At 42.6% G+C, this 10704-nt stretch overlaps 1 long non-coding RNA gene across 1 annotated transcript; it reads left to right on the top strand.

The window, feature by feature from the left end:
• The first annotated feature begins 912 nt into the window (after window positions 1–912).
• On the top strand, window positions 913–2997 carry LOC123077001 (uncharacterized). Its single transcript, XR_006436342.1, has 3 exons — window positions 913–1156; window positions 2505–2564; window positions 2643–2997. It is a non-coding gene; the product is annotated as an uncharacterized lncRNA (long non-coding RNA).
• The last annotated feature ends 7707 nt before the right edge of the window (window positions 2998–10704 follow it).

Here is a 10704-nt window from a genome sequence, read left to right as displayed (position 1 = left end):
AGAACCTACAGTTTTATCATTGACATGTCTATGCATAATCCCTTCTCTTTTTAGAGTATGATGAGAGTCCAACCTGCACACAAACACATTAATTTCCTCTTTGTTTTTCCACTTTTTTCATCCTATTATGAATTTTCGTAAGTCAGCCACGTGTGTGTTCGAATTATTAAACCTGCAGATTCCGGAATTTACCCTCATGCATCCGCCCGTCCGGAGTGGGGAGGCCTAAATATTTTGCTTCAAACTCTTGCACTTGGATTTGCAATTCCCGTAGGATCTCTTGTTGGGTACCTTATGGGCATGACGCACCGAACTGGATCGAGCACCTAAGCGGATTTATTAGCTGACCAGTTGCACTCCAATAGTTATTAATGACACCCTTGATGTATGTAGCTTGATCAAGGCCGGCCTTAAGAAAACAACAAGGTGTACGTCGTGTGCAAAGAGAAGGTGGAAAACTTGCATGTGATGAGTCAAATCAAATGCAAACAGCCGTCAACAACAAAAAAAATATACATATTGACTTATAGCAAATAAAGCATGAATTTATTTGCTAAATTCAATAAGATGTGAGCCAGTTGAGTTGGTGTTATTTTTTTTAGAAAAAAGAAGAAGAATAACTCCGATAATAAATGAAAAACCAAAACGGAGGAGGAAAAATAGGGTGGACAACGGAACTTTGGTAACCCCCAAAAAACAAGATTTGTGTTTTGTGGACCTTCCTTATTTTCACTCCCTCCGTTTGAATTTTTTTTTCCTAAATTTGTCTCTCAAATGAATATATCTAGTTTTTTTGGATGGAGGGAGTATTTTTTTTGTGGAATGTTTTCTGTGGACCTAGAAGCTGTGGGACAAGAGGAGAATATTTGTTTTGTTTTTAGATTAGAATCTGGACAAGACGAGAAGAGGCCGAGGCCGAGCCCAGCCCAGCAATCTGGCGGGCCCCGTTGGAGACCGAGGCGGTCCAGTTGTTTAAGAAGGGGATCCCGAGGCCCGGACGAGCAGAAGGAAACCCTAGCCGCCGTCGTCTTCCTCTTCGTCGTCCTCGAAGCCATCTTCTGGTCTGTTGGTAGCTATGGCGCTGCGCACCGTTGCCGCGAAGCTGAAGGCCCCCGTCGCCTCTCTCAAGCAGGCCTGGGCGGTCTGCCGTCCTCAGGTTCGCTCCCCATCCCTCCTACCGCAATCTCTGTCCTTTGATTTGACTCCAATCGGACGAAATCCCATGCTGCGTTAAGCGATTCCTCATCTTTGCCGGCCATCCGCGAATTTATCGCACGTTATCTTAGGGATTGAGATTTGGATGGGGATATCGATCGATTCGCCATGCCGCCTTCTTCCTTATCGTAGAAATTTGAGATTTTTATGGGGACACGCGAGCTTGTCGCATGTTCCTGGAACGATTCTCGATTTGGATGGGCTATACTCGATGAATTTGCCGCCCGTTGCCGTATGGATTGCGACTTGGATGGCGTAGATGGATGAATCGATAGGTGGCCTTAGGGGCTGCAGAAGCAGATCTATTTATTCCTCTGTTTGCCCGCACGTAGAGATCCTGTTGGAGTCTGGGATGAACACCATAACTATTCTACACTAGTTTTTTAGTGGGCAACTGCCAGGTCACCACATATGTTGCTGCCCTTACCCAGTGGTTATACATACATTGAAGCTAAAAAAGAAGGTTGGCTAGACACATGCCCCCATTTCTTGGTAAAATTTTGTGGCAAACTTGAATCTTTTTAACCCATCCAAACATGCTCTAGTTACCATATCTGCTTTTGGACAAAGCACTGCAATCATTCACTATCTTGTACTCCCTCCGTAAACTAATATAAGAGCGTTTAGATCATTACTTTAGTGATCTAAACGCACTTATATTAGTTTACAGAGGGAGTACTGCTTATTTTTTTGAGGCTTGTCCGATCATGATTCCAATTAATTACTTTCTTTTGGAATCACTGCATCTTTGATAGGCCAAGGGTTTCAAGCTCTCTAAAGGTCTTGACTTTGATGGCATAGCTGGATGAATCGATAGGTTGCCTTAGGGCTGCAGAAGCAGATCTATTTATTCCTTGTTTGAACTTGTTGCTTGTCACGTAGAGATCCAGTTGTAGTCTGGGATGAACACCATAACTATTCTAGTTTTTTAGTGGCAACTGCCAGGTCACCACATATGTTGCTGCCCTTAACCAGTGGTTATACATACATTGAAGCTAAAAAAGAAGGTTGGCTAGACACATGCCCGTATTTCTTGGTAACATTTTGTGGAAAACTTGAATCTTTTTTAACCCATCCAAACATGCTCTAATTACCATATCTGCTTTTGGACAAAGCATTGCAATCGTTCACTATCTTGTACTCCCTCCGTAAAGAAATATAAGAGCGTTTAGATCACTACTTAGTGATCTAATGCTTATTTCTTAAGGGAGTACTGCTTATTTTTGAGGCTTGTCCGATCATGATTCCAATTAACTACTTTCTTTTGGAATCACTGCCATCTTTGATAGGCCAAGGGTCCCAAGCTCTCTAAAGGTCTTGACATTGGATCTTTCAGATCCACACATCCGGTAAGAAAACCATATATTTTTGGTCATTTGTTCATTCATGCATTTGTTTATTTGTTCTGACATTTCTGCATTGCTCAGCCGGGTTTTTGACGAGAACGCAAAGCTATTGAACAGGAAGCGGACGAAGGAGACTGCTGCCTTAATTGTTTTCATGACTGGCACGACAGGCAGTGCTCTCCTTGCCATGCGTTACTGATCTAACGAGAATCCCTACCTATCGTTTAGCTGCCTATCAAGCTAAAAGCTAGCTATCTCCCTACCTATCGTTTAGCTACCTATGAAGGTAATAGCTATCTGTCTGCTGTCATTTTGTATTTAAGGGCACTCTATATCTGAGTATTGTCTATCTGTGGTGTCTGGGCAGATGTGAAATCTCTATCTAATTATGTATAAGACTTAATGAGGTCTGTTATTTGTAATGGTCTTTGTGATATTTGTAATGTGCAATCTCTATCTTGCATGATATTTGTAATGGTCTTAGTGATCTGGTTCTGAATGGGTAACTCCTATCACACATAAAACACATTTTTGTCTGTTATGGAATTGAGCATACGTGTGATTTCATTTACTGATTCCACCTTGAGAGGGTGTGAAAACTAAAACCAAATTGCTCCCTTGGTCTGTTATTCATTCTTGTTTCCTGCAGCTCCATTCCACTTCATCATTATAAGCCGTGCTCCTATTCCCCTTTTATCCCTCCTGGGTAATTTTCGAACAACAACTCCCAAACAAGTTGGGGTGGGCAAGCGAGTATGATATTTTTCAAGAAGATCAATCTACCTGGCCTTGTTGCCATTCTGTCGACTATATCGTGGAGGACTTGCCAAGGTTGTCATGCAGGCGTCGTCGCGGAGGACTTGCCAAGGTTGCACCCAGCTCTTGCGCTTCAACAATTGCATTCCTTAGCGACTGCACTTATTAACTCACGTGAGCATCAACCATCCGTACACACACATGCTTCTATACCATAAATCCAACGTCCACCTACATGTAACGCCCTTACTCACTCCAGGATAGAGGGGAAGAGGGATTGGAGAGGGAAATTTGGGATTCAGGAGTAGACTGAGTAGTCGAGAGATTCAGGGAGAGTTCAGAGTCCTCATACAATATGGTCGAAATCGAGCATGCAGGCTCCTCTCCTCTATTTAGCTTTTTTCTAGGGTGGAAATCCAACTTTATTCATGGAATTTCACATGGAGTGGGATACATCTTGGGTCGTGGGGAACAGCAAACCAGACGTGGCGTCCCGGACCTCTAGTCAAACAAAACTTAGTTAATCTATGTGCTTCATAATTAACAGCACGACTCTCAAAAGTAAAAGTACAATGGAAAGAGGAAGCTTTCAGATTTATTTCGCTAATGATTGCTCCATATTGACCCCGGGCTCTCCTTCTAATGTCCGAGACCACCTGTTGACAATCAGATGCCACTACAAACTGTTGTATTCCCAGATCTTCGGCGAGGGCTAGTGCCTCCCGACATGCGACTACTTCTAAGCTTGCCGGATCGGTGACTCCTTTGATCACGAGAGCAGAACTACCAAGAAAGTTTCCCCCTTCTCCCTGCAAATTGCCGCGGCAGAACCTCGTGTCCTCCCCCGGACTCCGGCATCAACATGTATTTTGCAGTAGCCGGCAGGTGGCTTCTTCGGTTGAGTGTTTCTTTGCATAGGCATCGGCTGGCCCTTGCTCTTTTGTTCTCGATTGCCTCTTATAACTCCTAGTTCATCATAAAGTTCATGATAAAAGCATGTGTCGCATGGGGACTTTGAAATATTGCCTCGTGAATGGCTTTGCGCCTAGCATGCCATATTGACCATAGTGTCACCGCCACAAGGATAAACTCTTCATGAGATAGAGACTCCATCAGTGTGAACAGCCATTGCTTCGCCTTGAGCTCGGTTGTGGTTATGATTTTATGTGTGATCTCCTCGCTCGTGAGGGCCCAGACACTTCTCGACGAGGTGCATTCCACAAGAGAGTGGCGCCATGAATCCCGTACTCGGCATAGTCCACATTGGGGAGAGTCAGTCATGTGGCGATGTGCACGGACATCATTTGTCTGCAGTGAATGTTTAGATAGTCGCCATAGGAACATACGTACTTTGCCTGGGACCTTAGTTTTCCACAAAGATTTCCATGCTCCTTCCTCAGCCCTTGAGCTAGACGGCCCTGGTCCCTCCTCAAGCCAAGCTTCTCTTCATGCTCTCGCTGCTATGAGCATGTTATACGCTGACTTTACTGAGAAACAGCCGTGTTTTTCATGATGCCAAGCCCAAAAATCGGGCAAGTTCCGGGTGCATAACGGTATCCCCAGTATAACTTGAGCGTCCAGAGGCAGAAAGGTAGCTTGTACCAACTGCTTGTTCCACGATGCTGTCGCGTTGGATATAAGCTCAGAAACCAGCGTCGGTGGGTTGAGAGTCCGACACCCATAAGGCCGTTTCATCTCTTCTCTGGGCAACCAGTTTTGTGTCCATATTTCCGTTGTGGCTCCATTACCGATTCTCTTGTTTGCTTTAGAGTGTCTCTTCCCTCTACAATTGCCCTCCAAACTTGACTCAGGTGCCCCCTAGATTGGCCTCCAAGAAGTCTTTGTTTGGGTAGTAGACACTTTTCAATATTCGAGCACTTAGGGTTTCAGGATTCTGCAAGAGGCGCCATGCCTGGCGAGCCAGCATGGCTAGATTAAATAACTCAAAGTCTTTAAACCCTAATCCCCCATGCTCTTGGGCTGGGTCATTGATTTTCAGGAAACCCAGTGAGGTTTTCTTTTTCCTTCTTTGCTACCCCACAAGAACTTTCTAATGAGCATGTTGAGGTGTTCACATAGCCCTCTTGGTAACTTGAAACACGACATAGAGAAGACTGGGACTGCCTGGGCCACAGCCTTTACAAGAACTTCCTTTCCCGTTGTGGACATCGTTTGCTCTATCTAGCCCTGAACCTTACTCCACAGACGGTCCTTTAGATACTTGAAAGCACCGTTTTTTGAGTTACCAATATCTGAAGGCATCCCCAAGTACTTCTCATTGAGGGTTTCATTAGGGACGCTGAGTGTATCCTTTATCTCATGTCTGACCGCCTCCGGTGCACCTTTGCTAAAGTATACTGATGATTTTGAGTAGTTGATACGCTGCCCAGTTGCTTGACAGTATATGTCCAGAACCTGGTACACCTCGTTTGCCCCACACACCGTTTGCCTTGAAAAACAGCAGGCTGTCATCAGCAAATAGGAGATGGCTCACTGGTGGCGCCGTAGGAGCTACCTGTAGACCATGCTTGTTGGATGACTCCCTTTTTGATTTTAAGAGGCACGAAAGGCCCTCTGCTGCTAGCAAGAACAGGTATGGAGATATCGGGTCCCCTTGTCTGATACCTCTTGTAGGAATAAACTGTTGCAACTTCTTCCCATTGAACAAAACAGAGAATTTCACTGTGGTCACCATACTCATGACTATGTTCACCCACCTTTCAGTAAAGCCCAACTTCAACATTATTGCTTTTAAATAAGGCCACTCGACCTTATCATAAGCTTTCATCATGTCAAGCTTGAAAGCACAGGACTGATTTTTCTTTGCCTTATTTCTCTTCATAAAATGTAAGCACTCGTATGCTGTGATAATGTTATCTTTTATCAACTTGCCAGGAACAAAGGCTGATAGTTCTTCTTAGATTATGTCAAGTAGCACTTGTTTCAATCTATTAGAGATCACCTTTGAAGCTATCTTGTATAACACATTACACAAGCTGATGGGACGAAATTGAGACAGGAGAGTTGGGTTTTTTACCATGGGTATGAGTACCAATATGGTGTCATTTATGCACTTAGCCGATTCTGTCCCTTCTACAATCCTTAGAACGGCCACAGTCACATCACCCCCACACACTAGTAGAAAAAGGGCCTAATGCGAAGCACATTAGTCCCAATTTGTAGCTGAACCGGCACTAATGTGACCATTAGTGCCGGTTCAAACGGCTAGGCGGGCGGTGCTCATTAGTACCGGTTTGTGGCGAACCTTTAGTACCGGTTCGTGCCACGAACCGGTACTAAAGAGGCTGTTGCAGGCTATTGGCAGGCTGGGGCCCCACCAGCCCCTTTAGTACAGGTTCATGCCACAAACCGGTACTAAAGGTTTTTAGTTGATTCGCCATGCAACGTTTTTTTAGTCCCACATCGCTCCGCTAACAGGGTTTTTACCACCTTAAATATGTTACTTCTCAAACTACCACAACCACTTGGTCTTCATTGAACTCTATGTGTAGGATCTGTGGCTGCAATAGGAATCTTCACCGGTTCTTAAAAACCGGAGAAGATTCCTATTGACAATTCAGATTCTACACAAAAAGATCATTGATAATCAATGTATTTTTGATGTATATTTTACATGTTTACACGGACGAAAACTCATATGTTACCCGACACTTCATTTTTTTAAACTTATTACAACTCCAGACTTTTTTTGCGTTCAGTATGCACCATTCAAAGCCACGTCATGAACTTTCAACCCTTTTTGACATCATTTGCTTTTCATGTATTTACTCATTTGTTTTGAGCTAACTGACCCTGAAATTGAAAAGCACTACAAATGAACTCTGAAAAGGTTGAAACTTGGCATGGTATCATCATTTCACCCACATAGCATGTGCAAAAAAGTAGAGAGGGTTACGGCAAAAACTGGTTGCACTTCGTGTACAAACTGGACAATCTCTTTCGAAGTATCAGGGTTTCGGACGAAAACTCATCTGTTACACCAGCACTTCATTTTTTTAAACTTATTACAACTCCAGACTTTTTTTGCGTTCAGTATGCACCATTCAAAGCCACGTTATCAACTTTCAACCCTTTCTGACACCATTTGCTATTTTTCATGCATTTACTTATTTGTTTTAAGCTAAATGACCCTGAAATTGAAAAGCACCACAAATGAACTCTGAAAAGGTTGAAACTAAGGCATGGTATCATCATTTCACCCACATAGCATGTGCAAAAAAGTAGAGAGGGTTACGGCAAAAAACTGGATGCACTTCGTGTACAAACTGGACAATCTCTTTCGAAGTATCAGGGTTTCGGACGAAAACTCATCTGTTACACCGGCACTTCATTTTAAACTTATTACAACTCCAGACTTTTTTTGCATTCAGTAAGCACCATTTAAAGCCACGTCATCAACTTTCAACCCTTTCTGACATCATTTGCTATTTTTCATGCATTTACTGATTAGTTTTTCACACAAATTTCAAATAATTCAAATTTAAACTATTCAAATTTAAAAACTACTCGCACTAACAGAAAGTTTGTAATTTTTTGTACTTAAAGCAAAAAATTCACAAAGAAACTCTAAATACAGCAAAAAACAACTCAGAAATAAATAAAAGAAAATAAATAAAGCAGAAAAAACTACATAAAAAAACAAATTTGCGCGCTGCCCAGTGGGCCTGCTTGGCCTTGGGCGTGGATGCAGGCCCAGCAGGCTCACAGGGTAGCGCGGCAAAGTTAGGCCCAGAAGCTTGCTTTAGAGAGGAGCTCGAAGGAGCAGCCGCAGCTGGGTTTATAAACCAGTGCGGCTGCCCTTCGCTCAGCAAGGTGGGACTAAACTTTGTGCACCGCAGGATGGGAGCGCACCCCCTTTAGTACCGGTTCATGGCTCCAACCGGTATTAAAGGGGGGGGTCTTTAGTATCGGTTGGAGCCACCACCCGGTACTAAAGGGGTGCGCTTCTCGCCGCTTTGCCTGGCCAAAACAGACCTTTAGTACCGGTTGGTGGCTCAAACTGGTACTAAGGCTCCTCCTATATATATAGCACTTACGAAAATTTCAGTTAGTTTCTTCTTCATCTCCTTCTTCGTCGTCGCACCCATCCCCGTCGCCGTCGCGCTCGTCCACGTGGCCGCCGCGCCAGCCCTTGTCGCCGCGCGCCCCCGTCCCCGTTGTCGATCGCGCGCGCGCCGCGCGCCCGCACGCGCCCCCGGCCTGTCCCCGTCCCCGCCCCAACCCGTCGCCGCCCCCCGTCGCCTCGCATCACCGGCTGTCGCCTCGCTGTAAGATCGACCGCCCCGGCCATGCCGCGCCATGGCCGGGCGGTCCTCACACACACGCACACAGTACACACACACAGTACACACAAACAAAGACATATTTTTCTTAATTATTTTCTGTTTTCTGTAGTTTTTTATACTTTTAGTTTATATAAATGTTAGATTAATGTCAATTGTTAGATGATTATATATATAGAAATATTAGATATTAATGTCAAATGTTATATGAATTAGATAGAAATGTTAGATATTAATGTCAAATGTTAGATGAATTAGCTAGATATTAATGTTATATGAGTTAGTTTTTTATACTTTTAGTTATAGATGAATTAGATATATTAATGTTAGATGAATTAGATATATTAAATTTAGGTATATGAGATTTGATCATCTAATTGAAATTTTACTATATAGAACTAGCTACTTTATTTTTAGTAAGAAAATTAATAGAACTAGTTTATTTTTAGTAAGTGCTTAGTTGAATTAGTTGAATTAATTAATAGAACTAGTTGAATTAATAGAACGAGTTGAATTAATAGAACTAGTTGAATTAATAGAATGAGTTGAATTAATAGAACTAGTTGAATTAATAGAACTAGCTAGTAAGTGTTTATCAATTAACGTTTCAACTATGAATATAGGAAATGTCGTCTGACGACAAAAATGAATTTGGTATGGGCGAATACTGTGAAGAAGAGTGCGGCCTGTGCGACAGAAATTTCTTAGTTAATGATAGGCGCTTCAGCATCAAGCTGGATGAGACCTTCGAAGTGGATACAGTAAGTCACAATGACAAGTCTTTTTTCGTAATTAAGCATGACTTATGCTTCATTTGCTTCAACTTATAATTTTAAATTTTTACTATTCTACTAGCGTATGCCCTGCCATGCAAGAATTTTTGTCTTGGATAAGATAGGTTTCAGTCCTAAGAAAACTATGGAGGTAAGAGAGTTTACTTGAAGACCGAGCATTATTATACTTTCGACGTCAAATTATACAATGCAGAAACCTACACCTATTTTGAATGCAAAACTTGGCAAGCACTATGCAAGGCTTATGCATTTGAGCCTGATATGGTTATCACCTTTGATATTCGTCCGGAAGATGATATTGAAGGTAATAGAGACATTTGAGTCGATGTGCACACGCCTCCAGTTCTACCATTATGTGAGTTTCTCAACAATATTTATGTCTTTGATATTGTTTATTCAAAAATAGTTGACAACTAATTTCTATTGACAGCTTATTTCCATTCAATAAAACATGTTCGGCGCTTGGTAGATAGGACCATCCACTGTCCCGGGGCCGAACTAAACTGCGAGGAGATAAGTCATTATGTTTCATGGCTTGTGGATCTTGATGCTGTCAAGAGAAATTATTTTCCTGAATTTGAAAATATTAGTACTCAAAACGTGCGACCAATTGTGTTCGTATTGAACTACAGTCACATCTATTTAGGAAAGATGGTAAGATTTTTACTATTTGTCCTCGGTGCATCTTTTGCATACATTATTTTTCAAGCTAAACTTCATTGCTAAGTATGTTACTATACGATGTTCTTCAACAGGGACTCCCGATGATAGTTGTGCCTCAGTGGATCGGTACTAAAGGTCGCATATCAGTGGTTAGCTTACGGCCAAGACATCCTACATCGCACATGAGTGCATTCAGGATTTATAAAACCGAGGAATGCTTAATAGCGAAAGACTGGAGCAAAATTGTGAACAATCACAGAGAAGTACTAGGGGGCAGCAATCAGAAGCGCAGCCCACGATTAGGAGACAGGTTCATCTGCATGCTCCAATACGATGAATCAGGAGAGCTACACATGTTCTATGGTATTTTACCTGAGAGAGAGAGAGCAGCAGGAGTGATTAGCTACTTCCTGCTCTTAGTACTTGTCCTCTCATGTCCGTGTTCTTCGTCCTGATCAACTTAACTCTCAAAGTGATTTGCTTTTGTGGTCTTATGAACGCTTATAATCTCATGACCATGTTGAACTCAATGATATCTTGCTTCTGGTACAAGTGAATGTTTCTTCTTTAAGCTACTGTTGGTGGTGTACCGGTAATGACTATGATGATTAAATAGTGGTAATGACT

The sequence above is a fragment of the Triticum aestivum genome, chromosome 3D, assembly GCF_018294505.1.
Source record: "Triticum aestivum cultivar Chinese Spring chromosome 3D, IWGSC CS RefSeq v2.1, whole genome shotgun sequence".
In the NCBI taxonomy this organism is placed as follows: Eukaryota; Viridiplantae; Streptophyta; class Magnoliopsida; order Poales; family Poaceae; genus Triticum; species Triticum aestivum.
This window is presented reverse-complemented; position numbering and strand designations above follow the sequence as displayed.